The 17,990-nt window shown below is 39.1% G+C and overlaps 1 protein-coding gene across 2 annotated transcripts in view; it reads right to left on the bottom strand.

Moving 5' to 3' along the window:
* LOC121071198 (serine/threonine-protein kinase PAK 6-like) overlaps nucleotides 1–6,442 on the bottom strand; it is a 41,214-nt gene extending 34,772 nt beyond the window's left edge. For both annotated transcript variants that reach the window (XM_040559264.1, XM_040559270.1), the window contains exon 1: nucleotides 6,015–6,442. The gene's annotated coding sequence lies outside the window, so the exon portion shown is untranslated. The remainder of the gene's footprint in view (nucleotides 1–6,014) is intronic.
* Nucleotides 6,443–17,990: the final 11,548 nt, after the last annotated feature.

Raw genomic sequence — 17,990 nt, 5'->3', positions numbered from 1 at the left:
ACTAATAATGCTCTCAGATTCCACGATAAGAAACTAAAATGTGCATACTGGCAATGCAGCTTATAAAGGATTGAACATGCCAGATGTCTGTTTCTGGGATTGTAAGAACACTTTTATACCAAAACCATACCACATGATAAATGGAATCTAAATTAAACACGCTTATACAGCCTACCTGACCACATGGACCTGCTGGTATTTGGCTACAATCATAACAAATGTGCTTCCTTTGGAACAAGTCTACGTCCTGCTGGTCACTGCAAGAAATGAAACCATAGCAGTGTGGCTGGACCAGAATCCTCTTCAAGATAACACCAGAAACTAATCCAATAATATATATATTCAGAATCTTTCAATTTTACTTATATATATCTGTATACATATATATATATATAGTTAATAGTAATTAAAAAAATAAGAAAGGAGCAACATCAGACATAACCATCTAAGATGCAGATAAAATAGCACATCTATTCTGCAGATCTTGAGATTCTGAAGATGGCATCATAAAAATAAGTGGAAAATGTTCATTAAACTTCTAGTTACTTCAAAAAATGACTAATACAAAAAAAATATTTCTTGTTCATTTGCTCTCTGGAGCACCAAATAAATTCTATAAATAAATTAATTCAGAGAAAGGTGTTCAAATTAAAAAAGTATCAACTAGTTCATTTCCATGTGTGACCTTTAAAATCAAATGCTTGCTAAGATTCCTAATGAATGTTCTGTTTTGTTCTGCAGAACTTTCATTGAAATCAAAAGTCTGGCTAACAGTTGTACTGAAATGCTTAAGCAAAGATCCTCTGCAGAAATACTTGGGTAGTTATCTGGAAAATTCTCTCATTTCCTTCTTTCAACAAATAACGAGCTCGGTCCAAGAACAGCCACAACCCATTATGAAGGGGATCACAAACCACAAGTTAGAAGTAGCCAGATAATGTAGGTGAGCAGCTGGCAAGTGACCCTAAGTTCTAAGAGACTTTTAAAAACGTGCTTTTAAATAACACAGACATAAATGGCAATGTTCTTTAAATAAGATATTGGCTCAGCTTTACGTCACTCAGGCTGCTATTTTGCAGAAGCTTAGAGAGAACATATTTAGAACTTGGAAGAGAACACAAAAGCCTGAAGAATGTCTGCAAGTTCATGGTTTAGGAACAAGCAGCAGAATTAATATTTTCTTGCCTCTTTGCCCCCAGCTGCACATATTTTATAATGAAGCATTAGAAATCAGGAGATTTCCTCAGTGGCAGTTGCTAACAAGAGCATCTAGGTTTGCAATCTGATTTTCCACAACTTTCACTACATACTCAGCAGCTCTGATGTCTGCTAATTAATTATGTTTATACCCAAACTGGGCAGCTTACTGTTGCATGAACAGCTCAAAGACAACTTGCCCAGAGACTATTTTTCAGAGTCAGCTGTAACATCTGTTCTTCAGCTCCAATCCAAAGTCCACTGAAAACAGAGTTTTTTCACTGACTTCCACAAGTGCTAGAAGGACTCTTATTCTAAGCTGGATGTTACAGAAAAGAAGTCCATTTCTAACACTACTGTATACATTTATGTACTTTCTTGGGCAAGGCCCAAGGCACTCATTATAAGCAGAGTGTTATACTTTAATTCTTCCAGAAGCCAATCGTAAGGCTACTATGAATTTTAATGAGCACTGAATCAGGCCCCAGATGGTTTTTAAAGCTAAATTATCCTGATCTTGGTTATTTTAAGCTCGGTGCATTGCCTTCTGGCCACTACACATTTTAATCCCTCTGTACCTGGTCCAGATTAAGGCAAGTCTTTCACTCCTGTTCTCCCTATCTAAGCACAGATCTTCAGCTCTGCTGCTAACAACCCTCATCTCCTGCTATGCCTTGAAAAGTCACAGCCTTTAAAGAATTTCCAAAGGCTGACACAGGTGAGAAAATAAACATACCCACAATAGAATAAGGAGGACAGCAGCCTGGTCCATACTCTTTCAGTATGGCAAGCAAGGCTCTGCAGCCTGTTTAGTCCCAACTTCTGGGCACAGTAACAAGAATAGGATCAAGCTTAGACAAGATAAGCAAGATCTATGAAAATTTCCTTGAATTTTCAATGGAAAAGGCAACAGAGGATGAGAAAAAAAAAACAAAATATAGTAGCTTACATGGCATTGTGCATTGCAGAGAAAACCAGTAGGCCGTCAGTAAGACAACATACTACAGACAGTCCTGTTTAACTAGATTCTTAGGGGAAAAACAATTGAGCTCAGAGCTATCAAGTTGACTAATGTCAGTTCATAGAGATACTTGTCTCTGCTGAAACTGCTGAGTACGTTTGCCTTCTAGTTTGAAAGGGTATGCGTCATTTTAAGAAATAAAACGTCTTTTTATATATACATATACAATGGTGTATTAAGCATCTCCACATCATATCAGCTAGACAGCTGTTACTGGCCAATGTCTGCTGACTGCAGTGCCTCAGCTCTAGGACGAGCACTGCTCAGAGCTGTAGTTTAGCTGCAGAGCAACTCTTCAGAGCAGACTACAAATAACCATCCCTATCTACCAAAAATCACCATTACTTTACACTTTCCTTCGATTAAACTTGTTTGGGGGGGGCTGTGGTTGTATCCTGCAAAGCTCTAGCACAAATGGCAACCTGAGCATCTCATAGATTCACAAGTCCTTCCCCTCAGCAACCTGCAGGAGAAAAAACACATCACTAGATTGTTTCCGCAGTGGTCTTTGGCTGAAGCATCGTTGTTTCTTACTAGACTTCGTGCAAGTCCAGAGGAACATGAACCCCTGCTAGAGAGTTTCATTTTAGGAGGTGATGTGACCAATAGCTGACTGCAGCCAGCAATGCATGCCAGTCTTTGTAAACAAGACAGCTGTTCAGAAGGCCAACTGTTTCAGGGTTTTTATTTGTTTGTTCTGGGGATTGGAGGACACTGAGAAGGAAAGGAGGAAGAGAAAAAAGAAAACTCTTCTACAACCTGCTTTTTTGGTCTCCAAGCACCCAGGATCTTCTCCCTGTCTCCTGCTCAGGACAACAAGAGTTCTCATTCCAATGTCTCAGTACAGCTCTCCTTTGTTAAATACCTTTTACACTCATTTGTGTGTTTAGGTGTTTTGTGGTTTTTTTTTTTTTTTTTTAAGTTTTAAATATATATTCTGGAATTTTTTATTTTTTATTTTTTAAAACCTTGTCTAGTAAACAGACAGACATCACAGAAATGAAAAAGATGAAACAGAAAGAGTAACAACTGAAGTGCAGTATTATGCAAACCACCTATGAAAAAGAAGTTACATGACTGTATATTACACAGTTGAGAATGGTTAATGAGTTTATGCTGTTTAATCACCTTAGAATAATGGGCATCAGAGCTTGAGGGAGGCAGACAGAGCTGTGAAATGGTTTCAGAATTAGGGGCGTGTGTGTGTGTGTGTGCGTGCAAGCACCTCCATGACACACTTAACTAGCCATCATTTGTTAAAGCAGAGAATGAGCTCAGTCTCCCACCTCTCTACTGAGACTGCTAAGTGGAGCAGCAGAGACAACAGTGGGTTCAGTAACTCAGACAACTGTGCCTTCTGAAATGGCCTATGAGCCCTGAGGAGAATGTTCTTTAACAGGTTTCTGTCCCTTTTGACTTGAACCACATTTGAACTTCTTGGAAGTGGAAAAAAAAAAAAAACAACTTTCTATCCTGTTACTATTCCTCTGAGCATTTGCACACACACACACCTTTTATTATTACATTAGCTTAATTTTGTCTCCATCATTCCCCCGAGAGGAATTACTCATGTCCTGCTATTATTTATTTTACTACTAAGAGCCTGTTTTTTAACAGTAGTTTTAATTAACTACCAATCCTCCTCCTCAGTTAGGATCACCTTTATCTATCTTGCTGTGCTTTGTGTTCTCTAGCAGTATCATTTGCTCCCTCATATTTATCCATCCCGCAAGTTCTCTCAGGAACCACAAAAATCTGCCCTTTCCCCCCAGATCCTATCATCTCAAAAAGAGATAGGAGATTTTACTAAAGAAAGGAACAATCCCATGGAAGATAATATGGTACTCAACACTGGTTACGTGGAATTTCAGTGAGCTTAAATTGATGTCAAGTGACACTGCCAAAGCAGTAGCATCTTCTATACCCCAAAGCCATGCTGTCTGCTGCTCTGTCCTGTCTCACAGCATGTTGCTCCTCCTGTTCCTCTTTGGTGTCCCTTCTTCTCTGTTGCCTTGCTTGCACGTCCATTGCTTGCAGTGGCACTTGCTCCCCTACCCTCTGATGCTGCACCTATGCACTCCGAATGTACCACTGAAAGTTGCCAAGGGAGGTTTTCTTTGGGAGTTCACAGTTCAGTATGTCCACACACTGGCTAAACACCTCTCCAAAGCCTTTGCTGTCCCTGGATAATGAATCAGATCACAATGTATACTAGACTTCAAGTACACATGATTCTTGGAAGCCGCCCCAGATTAATGTTTTAAGAGCTATTCATTCATGCTCCCCAAGTTTCAGAGGCAGAACAGATGACTCCTGACTGTGAAGTTGGCAGAGATTTCCTCATCTCAACTATTCCTACAAAGTGGAATCAAACTGCAGCAACAGCATCCAACTGCACTAACTGCTCCAGCACCTGGCAACGCTAGCTGCAGAGACAGCACCACATTACGCAACAGACTGCTGGCACCAAACTCCTTCCTGGCCATTTTTCCCTACCTGAATTCTGGGCACAAGTACCTTCCCCAGGCAATCTCGCCTAACCACTCCTAAATCTGCGCAGAGCACAGCTCCCCCCCCTAGGCATCTCTCCATTCCTTACCGTGCCAGGGCAGGGAAGAGGAGGCAACAAGTCAGAGATCCTTTTGATTACGCTTTTCACAGATCTGACAAGGATTTTTCCTCCTTCTCAGCTCTGTGTGGAAAAAAGTTTACCAACTGCATTTACTTCCCTGGACACAAGATGCTTTTGCTTTTACTAGCTTATTTTATTTCTTGTCCAAGAGCAAAGTGGAACTGCACACAATGATTAGATCAATTAGCGTGCAAAGAAGAAGTGTAGACTCACACCCGCACTCGTCTGCACTTCTAGGTTTGGTAAGTGCATTCCTTAATGGCTCCAGAACCCTTACAGGATCTGTGCTTTGCTGCATTTTGAGGACTAGAATTTATACGCCACAACCCAAGCACAAAATTCTTAGTCTGGAGGGTTCCCAATTCGGGATAGTCTCAGGTCTTGGCTTATGCCAGGGAGAAGGCGGTACTAATGACAACGATTTTTTAGATGTTACCATTTTTTCCAAAGCTGTCTCTGTATCTTCAAGGTATTTTTTTCCTATCTTAAATAATGCTTTTCAATTGAGATGCCAGCAACAGGGACAAGGAGGTCTCTACTACTTTCTGTCTCTCCGCAAATAGTTTTCAACAGTGATAAACTGGTTGTTCAGGTGTAACTCAAATAGATGCTTTAAAAAAAAAAAGCAAAAAAAAAAAAAAACTCCTTGCTCATTTCAATGGCATTTCTTCAAACCAAGCCTGTTAAGAAACTTTGAGCTCAAGATCCCAAAGCAGGAACCACCTTCATTTTGCTTCCTACAGAACAAAAAATACTCTATCAGCATTTAAAAGCACTAAACAAAATTAATAAACTGTAAACCAACCTCTATTTACTAAATTTTACTTGAATTCACTCTGTTCCTAAAATACCCATTATTCTAGTATTTAAGTGCATGATTTAGAAGCACACTCAATGGTGCTTATTCACCACTAGTATACAGGCCAGCTAAAGGCAGTGTTAAAAAAAAGTCCTCCCTCCCATTCTTATGGCTTTGGACCTCAAAAAAATCAGTTCTCATTGGCCGATTAACATTTCCAACTTGAAAAGGGACTGGTAGAGACATCAGAGATTTATCTCAATTCTACAATTTGGGAAAGTAAGAATATCTTAGAAGTCATCTCAATTTTAGTGTTCAGAGTTGGACCCTGTTGCCCCTTCTACCTCCCACAGTAGGAGTCTTACCTTGAAAAAAGATCTCTGAGAAATACTTCTAGAGTGAATTCAGTCCCTTCTTCCTTCTGACGGCAGGTTGCTGCTTGTCTTAAACATGGGAAACATCCCTTGCTTCAGGCAAAAATTCTCAGCAATTTCATCTTAAAGCTTCTTCAGAAGAATCCCGGTTCCGTCTCATACACATGTAAGCACATCAAGCTTGCAGCTGCTTAGTCACCAGCATTACCCCAGCGCTGGCTGCACGGAGGAGTATATCAGTGCCAGACGCCCCCTCTTTCTGGCAGTCAGCAGAGGTGTTGGAAGACTAACCGAAGGTAAAATAACCTCACAGTCAGAGGACAGAGAAGACCACAATGATAAATTCCATTAAAGCCTTGCAGTTAAGTAGCCGAGACCTCACTGTAGACACACACCACTACCAAGATCTGTAATGCAGTGAATCAATGTTTTCTGGGACCTTTTTTTATTGTGGGCTGATGCTGTGATCTCAGCAAAGAGGATGGGACTGTGTGTTGAGTGACATTTTACACAAAAGGCAAGAGCAAGATACTAATCTGGATTCTAGTGCATGAAGACTATACGTGCATTTCCCCTCAACTCAGCCTTGAAATCACAGGACTGCTGACTTACGCTTCACTTCAGGGCTGGGAGGGAGTTAACAGCCATAACAAAGCCTCACACTTTGAGAATCAGTGATTAAAGACTCCTATGCCCTATAGAGATATAAGCTGCAAACCATGAGTGGCAAGTATAGCGTTACAGCATTGCTCAGGCAAACCAAGTGTTATTATCAATCTGGTGAGCTCTCCTGTGTCCCTGGGCTGGCTATAGGAACTCTGTGGGTGTTGTGCTGATCTTGCATAACTGGCCTGCATCCATGACATGCAATTCAGAAACACAAAATGTAATATCATCTTGACACTTCTGCAGGCTAAATTTCAGCAACAGATCTCATGGCACCCTGCAGAAGAAGGAAGGTAAAGTGTTCTAAGGCTTTAGACCTCATAGGGATGTAAATTAGGACAGATTTATTAAGATGATTGGAACAACAAGAGTTTACACTGACTGAAACTCTGCAGATGTAACCATTATGTTCCTGCTACTTGAGTCCCAAGTGGAACCCAGCAGAATCTAATTCTGTAATCAAGACAGCAAGTGAAATAGCTTCCCCCCAGTGCAGTCAGTTTAGAAATCAAGTCAAAACCGGCAGGGCTGCCAGTGAAGCAATTAGGTATTTTCCATAGGTAGTCTGATAAAGAAGACAGTTATTTACTGTTTCCTGGCATGTCAGTTACTTCAGTATTTCCTGGACAACATTCACAAAGGAAAAGCTTTTTTTCTTCTCTCTCTGTTTTTTTTTTTCCTCTTAACAATGTAAAGACATTGTATCCAAGAGACAATTTTTTTTGTTGGTGGTGTTTTGCTTTTAGAGTTGGCTTTTATTTCCTCACCTGGATAACCACAAGCACTTTTTTTGTGAACATTAGGTAACAAGAAAGCCTGCTGCTAATTCTTTCTCATCAGGGCCTGGGGAAAAATACAAGCTGTTGGGCAAAAGCTGAAAAACAAACAGAAAAGATAGGAGGGGGGAGAGAAGGGGAGCGAGAAAATAACTCAGGAATGAGTCAGTCATGCTCCTCCTGCTTAGTCACCTGTAGTGCTTCTCTCTAGACACACCGGAGATGGAGAAGATGCCTGCCTGCCTGCCACCCACCTCCTCCTCCTGACAAGGAGTTACAAAAAGAGGAGATGGGGCAGAGTTTTAGGGGACAGTCATTCAAGATGCACGCTTTCCAGAGCAGCAGAGCTGACAGTAGTCTGTTTGCTTGTGTTTCCCACCCCCTCCTGTCACCCTCTGTGCTATTTCTCAATTAAATCATCTTGAATCAATGTGTTCGTTTGGTGGTTTAAGTTCCTCTGATGGTGCCCTGCAGTTTTGACATCGTAGGGAGTTGCCATGGAGAAAAGGGTGATGTCATTAACACAAAAAGCACTGAATTTACAAATACGACAGGAACAGTGCTATTTATAAAAAGAGCTGCTTTTCTCCCCCCACTCTTTGCTGGAGTGGGTGGAGGCAAAGGCAGCAGTTCCATTCTTGATGTTCCTGTCAACAAGTCTCAGAAATGAATTTTCTTGTTAGAAAATATCCTGAGCTCATGAAATTGCTGATGCTGTCAGCTTTCGGACTTCATTCATTAGAGCTGGATTTAGCCTTCCAATTCACAGTTATTTTTGAGGTCATATAACACTCGTGTTTGTATAGTAATTTCTATCCTGGAAAATCTGTGCGGTGTTACTGAAATATAGCCACTACTGAAAGGAAAGACAATAGCATGTAATGAAAAAGAGAGGAGACAGATACCCTTTTTTATGTAAAGGCTTCATGCAGCTTATAATCACTTTGAGTAATAACTCTGACTGTTGGTTTTGCCTTAACTATGTGGGGTGCCATTGTGCATTAATGTACCCCTTATATAATGAAACATTTAGTGCATATAAAAACTGCAAAAACACAGAAGACATAGAAAAGAGAGAAATTTAGACATGAATGACAACAACAAAATGGAATAAATTAGGAGGAATGAAGGGTGGTTTAAGAACATGACAGAGAGCCTCACAGATGCCGAGAGTGTGGTATCTATGCATGTGTATAGCAGCTAAACCAAGCACCTAAACACTCCTAAAAGCCAGATGCTAAGAAGAATTATTTCACCAAGATACAGTTCAAGGTCCAAAATTCAGTTTTTAATACTATCCACTCAACAAAACAGCTTAGTTATCAAAGAAAAAAACGTTTGGATCTCAACAGTTGGTACAACTACACTCCAGTTTAAACAAAAAAACAGAGCAATGCTTTCCCCAGTTTGACTCTCTGGGTACTAACTATTGTCAATAACAAAACCTATTTTGGTAAAATGTTACTGGTTGCACTGTACACTTCAACTGCCCAAAAGCACCACAGTGATAGGAAACAACTGAAAGTACTAGTCCAAATGCAGGTTAGGAAACCAGTAACTGCATGCATCAGTGTTACCTTGTTTTTATGTACCACTTCTCCACAGAAGTGAAACATTATAAATATACATACATATTTATATATGAAAATATACATAAGAATATAGTGCCCGTTTTATAAATGGGAAAGCATAGGATTTAAACAATTTGTCCAGTATCACACACAAAGCCAGGAGCAATGCTGACAGTGGAAGGTAGTCCTTCAGTCTGGAACCATTTGTCTCAGTAACAGAAATTTAACAAAACCATAAATGCTAGAAGTATTAACAGGGCTTTGCCAAAACATCCACAGCTTCTGCAGCACGATATCCAACAGGTTGGCTTTTAACATAATGAAATTGCAAGATGATTCAGGAGAAGCGTAGGGTTTCCTTATCTCACCTTTACAGCTAGTCCAACTACTCAAACACCATTTCCATATTTGCTGTCTCCTGTTTTGAGAAGACCGGGGTGAATTTACCAGTATACCAAGAACTGTAAATCTTCTTCATGAGCCTCTTCCAGTGCAACGTGCATTCCCAACCACATAGCCCTTTCCCCTCCACCTATTTTGCTATGCATCCATTTCTGGAAAGGATATTGATACCTCAGGAAACAACATTGTGGAAGCCACAGGAAAGTTTACTGAAAGTGAAGAACATGCCATATAGTGAAAGTCCACAGAAACTTAGGCTTATAACTGAGAAAGTTATGAAGTGATTTGCTGACACTTTAAAAGTATATAGGTACACTGCTCACTGATAAAAATATCCTCAGTTGAGCAAATAAAAAGCAAAAGACATTTTGATCTTGGTGCATAGATCACATGTGTAGCAGAAATGAATGCTCTTAATCTTGGAGTGAGGATGGCTCCCATGCTCAGCTGTGTGGCAATTATCTGTTGAAAGGACTGAGAACAGGATCAGTGTGACTTTTCCATTGTTGTCTAGCTCAGCAAGTGAAAAATATGCTTTCCCAGGAGATGAGGGGGAATAATAATTGTTTTAATTACATAAAAATGGAATATTCTTATTACACATTCCCTATATGTTAAGCAAATGAGAGACTATCTGTACAGCTGCCCACACCAGTTGTCAGTAATGTTTGCTGTTTCAGGCTAGGCAAGACTACTTTCAGCTGACACTCATGTTTTACATCTTGATATAAAAACTGCTGCTTTCAGTTGCAGGGGATCTAAGCAATAGTTTCCAAGATACAAGAATATGGCCGACCCTACTAAAGCTCTATGAATGAAGTTTTGCATGGTTTGCCTGCAAACACAGCAGGAACAGTTGATGCATCACTGAAACAATAGATGTCTGCTTATAGTTTAAAGGATGTTAGATTTAATCCCCCAAATACTTATCTTTTAAAAAATGATATCAGCAGATCTGGACTGTGAAGCCATGGGAACAGACTAATGAAGGGACAAGTTGCAGACAGTTCAGTTCATGGTAGAGGTAAAAAACTAAGCAAGATTGACTCTTTAGGGAGTAAATGAAAATCTAGTGGTGTGGCAGAATGGTCCAAAATGCCTTTACTGGATCTATTTTTACTGGTCATTTAGGAAATTATCAGTAAGTCACATCCAGCCACCAGTAAATCCTACAATATTTCAACACTTTTCTTCCCAATTAAATGATTCCCAAGTGAATGATTATTTGAAGAATTACACTACATCAAACTAAATTATTATTCTTGCTTCAAGAAAGGAGCTATACAATTCAAGAGATACTGAAGAACTGTGTATCTAACGAATGCAAAGCACCAGAAAAATAAAAATAAGCTTGAGCACAGAAACTGAGCAGAAGACTAATGTTTGTCTTTTGTTGGAATTGTGTCACTTAGTTACTGCTCCTGCTTTGTGAACCACACTTCCATATCAATCAGGAGCCACAGGATCAATAATTAAATAGCTTTGGATGGAATTTATGACAAAAGGAAAGTAGGGAACAATAAATAGTTATAGAAGCAATAAAAGGAACTGGGTTCTTCCCAGGTCTTCCTGAGTGACCTCAGTGATCACATGCTAGTTTAGTAATTTAAAATATTCTGTCATATAAAGAATGAATGACAGTGAAACCTCCTTATTTCTGAGTTTTCAAGACATGGCATTCTGTTGGATTAATCAAGCAGAGAGGGGCAATGAGTGTAAAATAGTAAGAACTGAGAGAATAAAACTGCAAAAGGAGCTTCAGTCTTCCTTCAACAATCTTTAAGGGCAATCTTTTTAAGTGCATGCACATTAAAGTAACTGCAGTGCCCATAGCCCAAGGCTAAATGAGAGACTCTAACCACCAATTCTCAAGACCACAGTCAAATAACTCACTTAGAATAAGAACACTGAGCTTTTGTACACCGAAGCATCACTGGGAAATCACCAGTGCACAGCACAGAGTGCAATACCTCAGAAGTTACAGTTTAGCCCAAAGCCACTTTGGAATATTTATTATTTGGGAAATAAACAGCAGCACAGAGGAAAGACTTGGAATTATTCGCTGATGCACATGCAGGAGGTGTAATTTGTCTACATTTAAAAATATTCATAAATTGTATGGACTAAAAAACAGTTGGATATGATTCGTAGTAGATTTTGTAGAACCAGAGCAGAATTAATTAGTGCATGGAATCCACAATCTGGTAGGTCAGTCAGAATGACAGAACATGCGAAGCAACAGTGTACTCCATAAAAAATAATTAGGATTTTTTGCTTCTATATTTTTTTCAATTTTAGACTACAGATAGAACAAATGGCTCACTTAAGTCCTTTTAAAATTTTCTTTTAAAATATGATTTCACTGTCTCTTCTCAAGTTAGACAGCAAAATTTCAATGAGGTTGATGAGTAGACTTTATTTTATTATGTAAGATTATTTTACAAAGTAATGAGGATAGTGACACAACCAATAGGTAGAAAACAATGGAAGCCAATTACCAAATTAATATGAAGATATTAGAAACCGAAATAATTCAGCTTATTGAAATAATTCAAAAACTTCCAAACGTTCAGATTCACATCCTGTCAGCTGTTCACAGTATCCTGAGAGCAACAAAGTTGGTAAAAGGGCCTGAAGTCAGGACCTGTGAGGGGAGGTTGAGGACATCTTGGTCTTTATGTCTACTTTTTGTGCCTTGCCCTCTACCAGATGAAAGAAGAGCTCTGAGATTTGCTAGTCTGTAGCACTAGGGGACAAATGTTGCTGTACAGGAGAGATGTAGCCCTCAAGATTCAGATCCTGTATTTGTCTAAAGTTTGGCAATTTCTTAACTATTTTGCAGAATGAAAGCCTGACAAGAATCATAAATGTAATAGTGAGAGTTTTGCTTGCTTTAGAATTACCTAACTATTGTTCCAGGAAAATTTAAGGTTACTGATGTAATCCAACATAATTATCTTTATACAGTGCTGAATTTTTGTTAAACATTCCTGAAGTTATATAAATACATAACATAGGCCATAAATAAGAATATCAAATAATGTTATAATTCTATAGCAAAGGCTGTAAATACAAATGTGGGTTTTCATGCACCGGCCACATGAAATGCATTCTCCTTATTCATCAGTTGAATTTATAGACACACCTAATTTAAGTGTTACAGGGGGCACATATTAAGGTAAACTGCAAGCTACTGTTTCTAGTTCACTCTGGAAATTTTTTGTCAAGTAATTTCTGCTAGCACAAGCAAAACTTAGAGCTCTGATAATGTATCAGTCAAACAGGTGACTAGTTCAATTGTGTGATTTTCATAGCCTTTGTATTTAACACAGACCCTAGGCTATGAGAAGTCTCAGATATGAGAACATATAGAACATTTACTTATCAGTTCAAATAAATATATATCAACTATCTCAGTTTTAAAATTTTCCATCTTATTCAAATTAAATACCTTTTTAGGAGAGCAGGTGATGAATTCTATAGCTGACATTTCCTTAAAATAATCTTTTAAGATGCAAACCCTTAGCAAGTTAGCTTCAGAGCTTGCAACACATTTTGTAAATATTTGTAGATGTACTTTTCGAAGTAAGTTTTGCTTTGGTGTTAATGGTTTGGAACTCTGATTCTGATTGTTGGCTTCTACGGATTCTTTTAATCACTTTTCTGCTTTTAACTATCAAACTCTGCTTCTTCTCATCATTTGCACTGACATAATCAGGTAGAAGCAATAAAATCATATAACGTTGCTGGTCGTTACAGTACATAAATACTGATGAGGTAACCTGTATTATCTGTAAGTAAAGACAATGATCTCGATGAGCCCTACAAATACTAGAAGCAACTCCTTTAAACCCAGATAGAGCTAACATGGCCTACTGAGCAGTAAGTGACTCAGATCTGTGTTTTTTACCCCACAGTGCATATACACATTTCACAGTATATATACACATCTAATGCACATTTTATTAGCGTAGATTCTTTTTATCCATAGCATCTGTTGGTGGGCTCAGTGACTTTCTGCCATAATTTCTAGACCCATTTTCACTAAATATAACAGAGTGGACAACGTTATTGACATAATTCCTTTACTATTTCTGAATTAAAGCACAGAGTGTATGTGAACATGGAGGAAAGGGGGGTTCCTGTGAATAGCAACAAATTGTTTCAAAGAACAGCTATCACTTCTTCAAGTTTTTGTCCATGTGAATCGTCTGTTGAGCAGCTAAATAGTCCAAGCTGGACAGTGAGACAGTCCAGGAGTCCTTCATGGTTACTGCTACATTATACAAATTACCAGTATCTTACAACAATACAAGACAATACAGAAGAAGATGCATTAATTGCTAGATACAATTAACACTCCTGGCTGAAGCAACAACCCCGGTTTAAAAGCTCTAGGGGTAGAATAATAAAGAGACTGCATGTAGAAAATGTTTTGGAAAGAATTTCTTAAAGAACATAAGAATTACAGAAAGTCTTCAGGATGGCCTTGAATGAGAAGGTAGATTCAAACTAGTCCTGCCAGGAATTTCAAACAGAATGATGATTTTTGCAGATGGAAGAAAAAAATCAGTTTCTTGAACTGCTGAAAAGCCACTTGGCTGGGGTTATAATGTAGATGTTCCTACACCTAGGTGGAAAGCTATAGAGACCAGTAAATAGGTCTGGCAGAAAAAGAAGAGACATCAATACTGTAGAAAGAGGCAGGAATATATACAACGTGAATTTTCTCAACAGACAAGCAGATCAAATATTCCGTAGTTTCAGATGAAAATATCTGGCGTTTGGGTAGGTTACCACATATGGAGCTGTTCTGCAAATTGCACATTCAAGGACATCCAGAGCTTCAGTCAAGTTACTTTTAATCTCTGAAGAAAGCTCTTCTGTACCCTTGCCCTTTTCTATAGGTGCTGAACTTTTCCCTGTAGTCCGATATCCTAGCAAGGACTACGAAAGAAATCTGGGTAAGGTTTGTTTACTGTTCTCTTCCCATTCTCTGGCCAGTCAGAAATCTAGGGAGACATCAAAAATTTAAAGTACTGCTGCTGATATACAGATCATAAGAGAAATAACACAAATAAGATTCTCAGGCTTTAGGAGAATCCATATTTACTTTCCAGCAATGTCCAACATCATAAATCACTTCTAGTCTCTTAACCTTTCTCATCCAACACTTGTATGTACAGAAACATTTTAGAAGCAAGGAAAAAAAGCTGTGCATAGAAGATTAGCTTACCTACTGCAGGTTACCCAGGCAGGAGAAAAAGTATCACCTGGACTATAATATTATCCTAAGTACAGCTTCATACTTAACTTTAGACTATATTTGAATTGCATCTAATTAGTGATTTCAGTGAAAATTTACTACTGACCCAGTAGCTAGGATTTTTGCTGTATCTCTAGATGGTGCAATACATGCAAAACCAACTTTGTGTACAAATGAAAAGCAGGCTAAAGAGGAATAGCAACATCTCAGAGATCATACAGGTGTGTGTTTTTTCTTTCAGATAGTAAAATGAAATACATTTCATCTATTAAAAAAGGTATTTTTTGTTTGGTTTAGGAGTAATTGATTTTCTAGTGTATCTGCTTCTACAATTGTATCTCTCTCCTATAGTTAAAGATTTTCAAACTCTGAAATGTAACCACTGATTTGCTGAATTCAAATGTGGTAGGCACTTTGATTCAACTAACATTCATATTGTTGCACATCACACACTTTGTGTTATATCCCCCAACTATACAATTAAAGAAACGTTATGTTATTCTGATGAAAATGTAGAGCCATTTCCTTAAGCAAGGTAACCTTTATTTTATCTGCAGGTTTGATATTTTCACATTAGTTACAGAAGAGAGAAACCAAAGACAATAGAAGTAGAATGGTTGTGTTAAATTTCAAGTATATGGTGTTTCCCCTAGGTAGCATCAGTCAGCTTGACACCTTTTTATCCAGATTCCAATGGTATTGCTTTCTGGTAACAGAACATGGTCAAACCTGTTTTGACCATGGATCAAAGTTTACATGAATCTTTTCAGGATCCGGGAAACTACAGGCCCGTCAATCTGACCTTGGTGCCAGGGAAGCTCATGGAGCAGATTATCTTGAGTGCCATCACAAAACGCTTACAGGATGCCCAGGTGATCAGGCCCAGTCTGCATGGGTTTATCAAAGGCAGGTCCTGCTCGACAAACTGCTTAGTGGAGGAGGGAAAGGCTGCGTATGTTCTCTACCTAGACTTCAGTAAGGCTTTTGATACCATTTCCCATAGCCTTCTCCTGAAGAATCTGGCTGCTCATGGCTTGGATGAGTGTATGCTTCATTGGGTTTAAAACTGGCTGGGAGGCCAGGCCCAGAGAGTCATGGTGAATGGAGCTAAATCTAGCTGGAGGCCGGTCACAAGTGGTGTGTCCCCAGGGCTCAGTGCTGGGTCCAGTTCTCTGTAATATCTTCCCCAATAATCTGGACGAGGGAATCGCGTGCACCCTCAGCAAGCCGGCAGAGGACACCAAGGTGGGCAGGAGTGTTGATGTGGCTGAGGGCAGGAAGGCTCTGCAGAGGAACCTGGGTAGGCTGGACCGATGGGCCGAGGCCAACTGTACGAGGGACTGAACGATCGATTGCCCACGGAAGTGGTTGTGTGACCACCCAGGAATTCTTCGAGAAACACGTAGATTTAGAACTTAGTAGCATGGGTTAGTGGTGGACTTTAGTACAAGTTAAAAGTTAGACTAGATGATCTTAGAATCATTCAGATTGGAAAAGACCTCTCAGATTTACCCTCCAACCAGGTCTGAAGCAATGGTGTGTTTTGGGGGTAGGATGTTTGGATTGGTTTCCACCAGCCCTCCAGGTAAGTGTCTGCCTCTAGCCTCAGACAAGCTTGCACTAAGCATCTCATTTTGAATTATAAGACACAGGCATGCTGACACCTCAGATGCTCAGTAATAAGCCAGTTATGAGCTAGAGTAGAGACCAGCCCTGCCCTCAAGATGCTAGGAGATCAAAATTGTCCTAACATCTACACAGGAAAAGAGACAGCTTTAAAAGACACCAAGATGACAAGAACTGCCACAAACAATAAAGGGTAGGGCAAAATCACAGCTGATGTCCAGGCTTAGAAGTCCAAGGGAGGTTGTTAGTAACAACTACAATGACAAGTGGAAGAGCTACAAATTCAAATATAGTGCTTATTATATTAATAAAAATAAGTCAAAGGAATGTCATAGATCATGGTTGTACCCAATTGCTTGGCAAACAAATGTCGTACAGATAACAGGGATGTCTGGGGAAAGAGAAGTAGACCTTTTACGTGAGTTGATTGCACCAATATAAGAGAGGCAGAGACTAACCCAGGCAGGAGAGCTACAGAGTTTCAGCTGAGTTAAACTGAGAATGAGATACAGAGATGTCTGCACTTTTTTTTTTGTAAAAAGTTCCTCTTCATTTTTCTTTTTTTGTTTCTTATGTCAAAGTCTGTAAGGTCATTGCTAAATTACATTGCTAATAACATTGGTTTTAATAATTCACTGGTTACAATACACTGAGGTACATACATTGTCTGGAATGTATACAGAACAAGAGAATGGTTTGGGTTGGAAGGGATCTTAAAGACCATCTAGTTCTAAGCTCTCTGTGCCATGGGCTCCCAACCTGCACCTGGAAGAAGAGACCAGAATACCCCTATATGCTGAATGTAGTGCAGGGCTATAAAATAGCTGCCATAGAGCCTGCTGGGACTTGAATCCACAATCCCCAACTGAACAATAACAAGACATGCTCTTGTACTACTGTTCTAGGATAGAGTCTTAGTTGAGGTAAAAGAATCAGAACATTTTTTGCTCAGAGAGAAAACAGTAGTCAAGAAAACACAACAATAGTGTTTCAGCTTTAAAGTAGAATTCAATTTAGAATAAAGGCAAAGAGGTTTAGTTACATATTTTGAAGACATAAGGTGCAAACTTCCTTACTGAAACTCTGTGCAGACTGTTCCCAAAAGCTTTGTCTGAATAAGATTAATGAAATAGATGAAATGTTAGCGAAGTTCTTCTATGCTGCTTGAAAACATGTTTTGTCTGAGAGGTCCTTGGGATGACCAGATGTGTTATGAGCGTTTTCTTACTAAGCTACTTGGTTTTCCTAGCTGTGTTTCAGGCTCTAAACTGAAAAGGCTAAAAATGAGAGGACAATGAGTGATATCACCCACAACTTGTTTAAAATCAAGTTGGAAAAAATAATTAAAAAATGAAATTTCAGCTAAATGAAAAGTGCTGACATGCATGTAACTCCCTTTTCAGCTGACAGCAGTTAGTCCAATGCTTAGCTCCCAGATATTTTACTGGTGATCTTTGCTTCAGCCTCTGGCTAGAGAGAGATTATTATATTTTATTATTTACTTGCTCAGGAGGTAGCTAAATAACAACTTGTATTACAGGAAGCATTATTTAAGGCATTAATGGACAAAATTCTTCATAAGCAGTTTACATTAGGACATAGTAAAGCTTGTCTATCAACACATTTAGTCTTATTCCTGAATTACAAGAGGATATAACTT

This window comes from Cygnus olor, chromosome 5 (genome assembly GCF_009769625.2).
Source record: "Cygnus olor isolate bCygOlo1 chromosome 5, bCygOlo1.pri.v2, whole genome shotgun sequence".
In the NCBI taxonomy this organism is placed as follows: domain Eukaryota; kingdom Metazoa; phylum Chordata; class Aves; order Anseriformes; family Anatidae; genus Cygnus; species Cygnus olor.
Note: the sequence above shows the minus strand (reverse complement) of the source record. Positions and strands in the feature narration are given on the sequence as shown.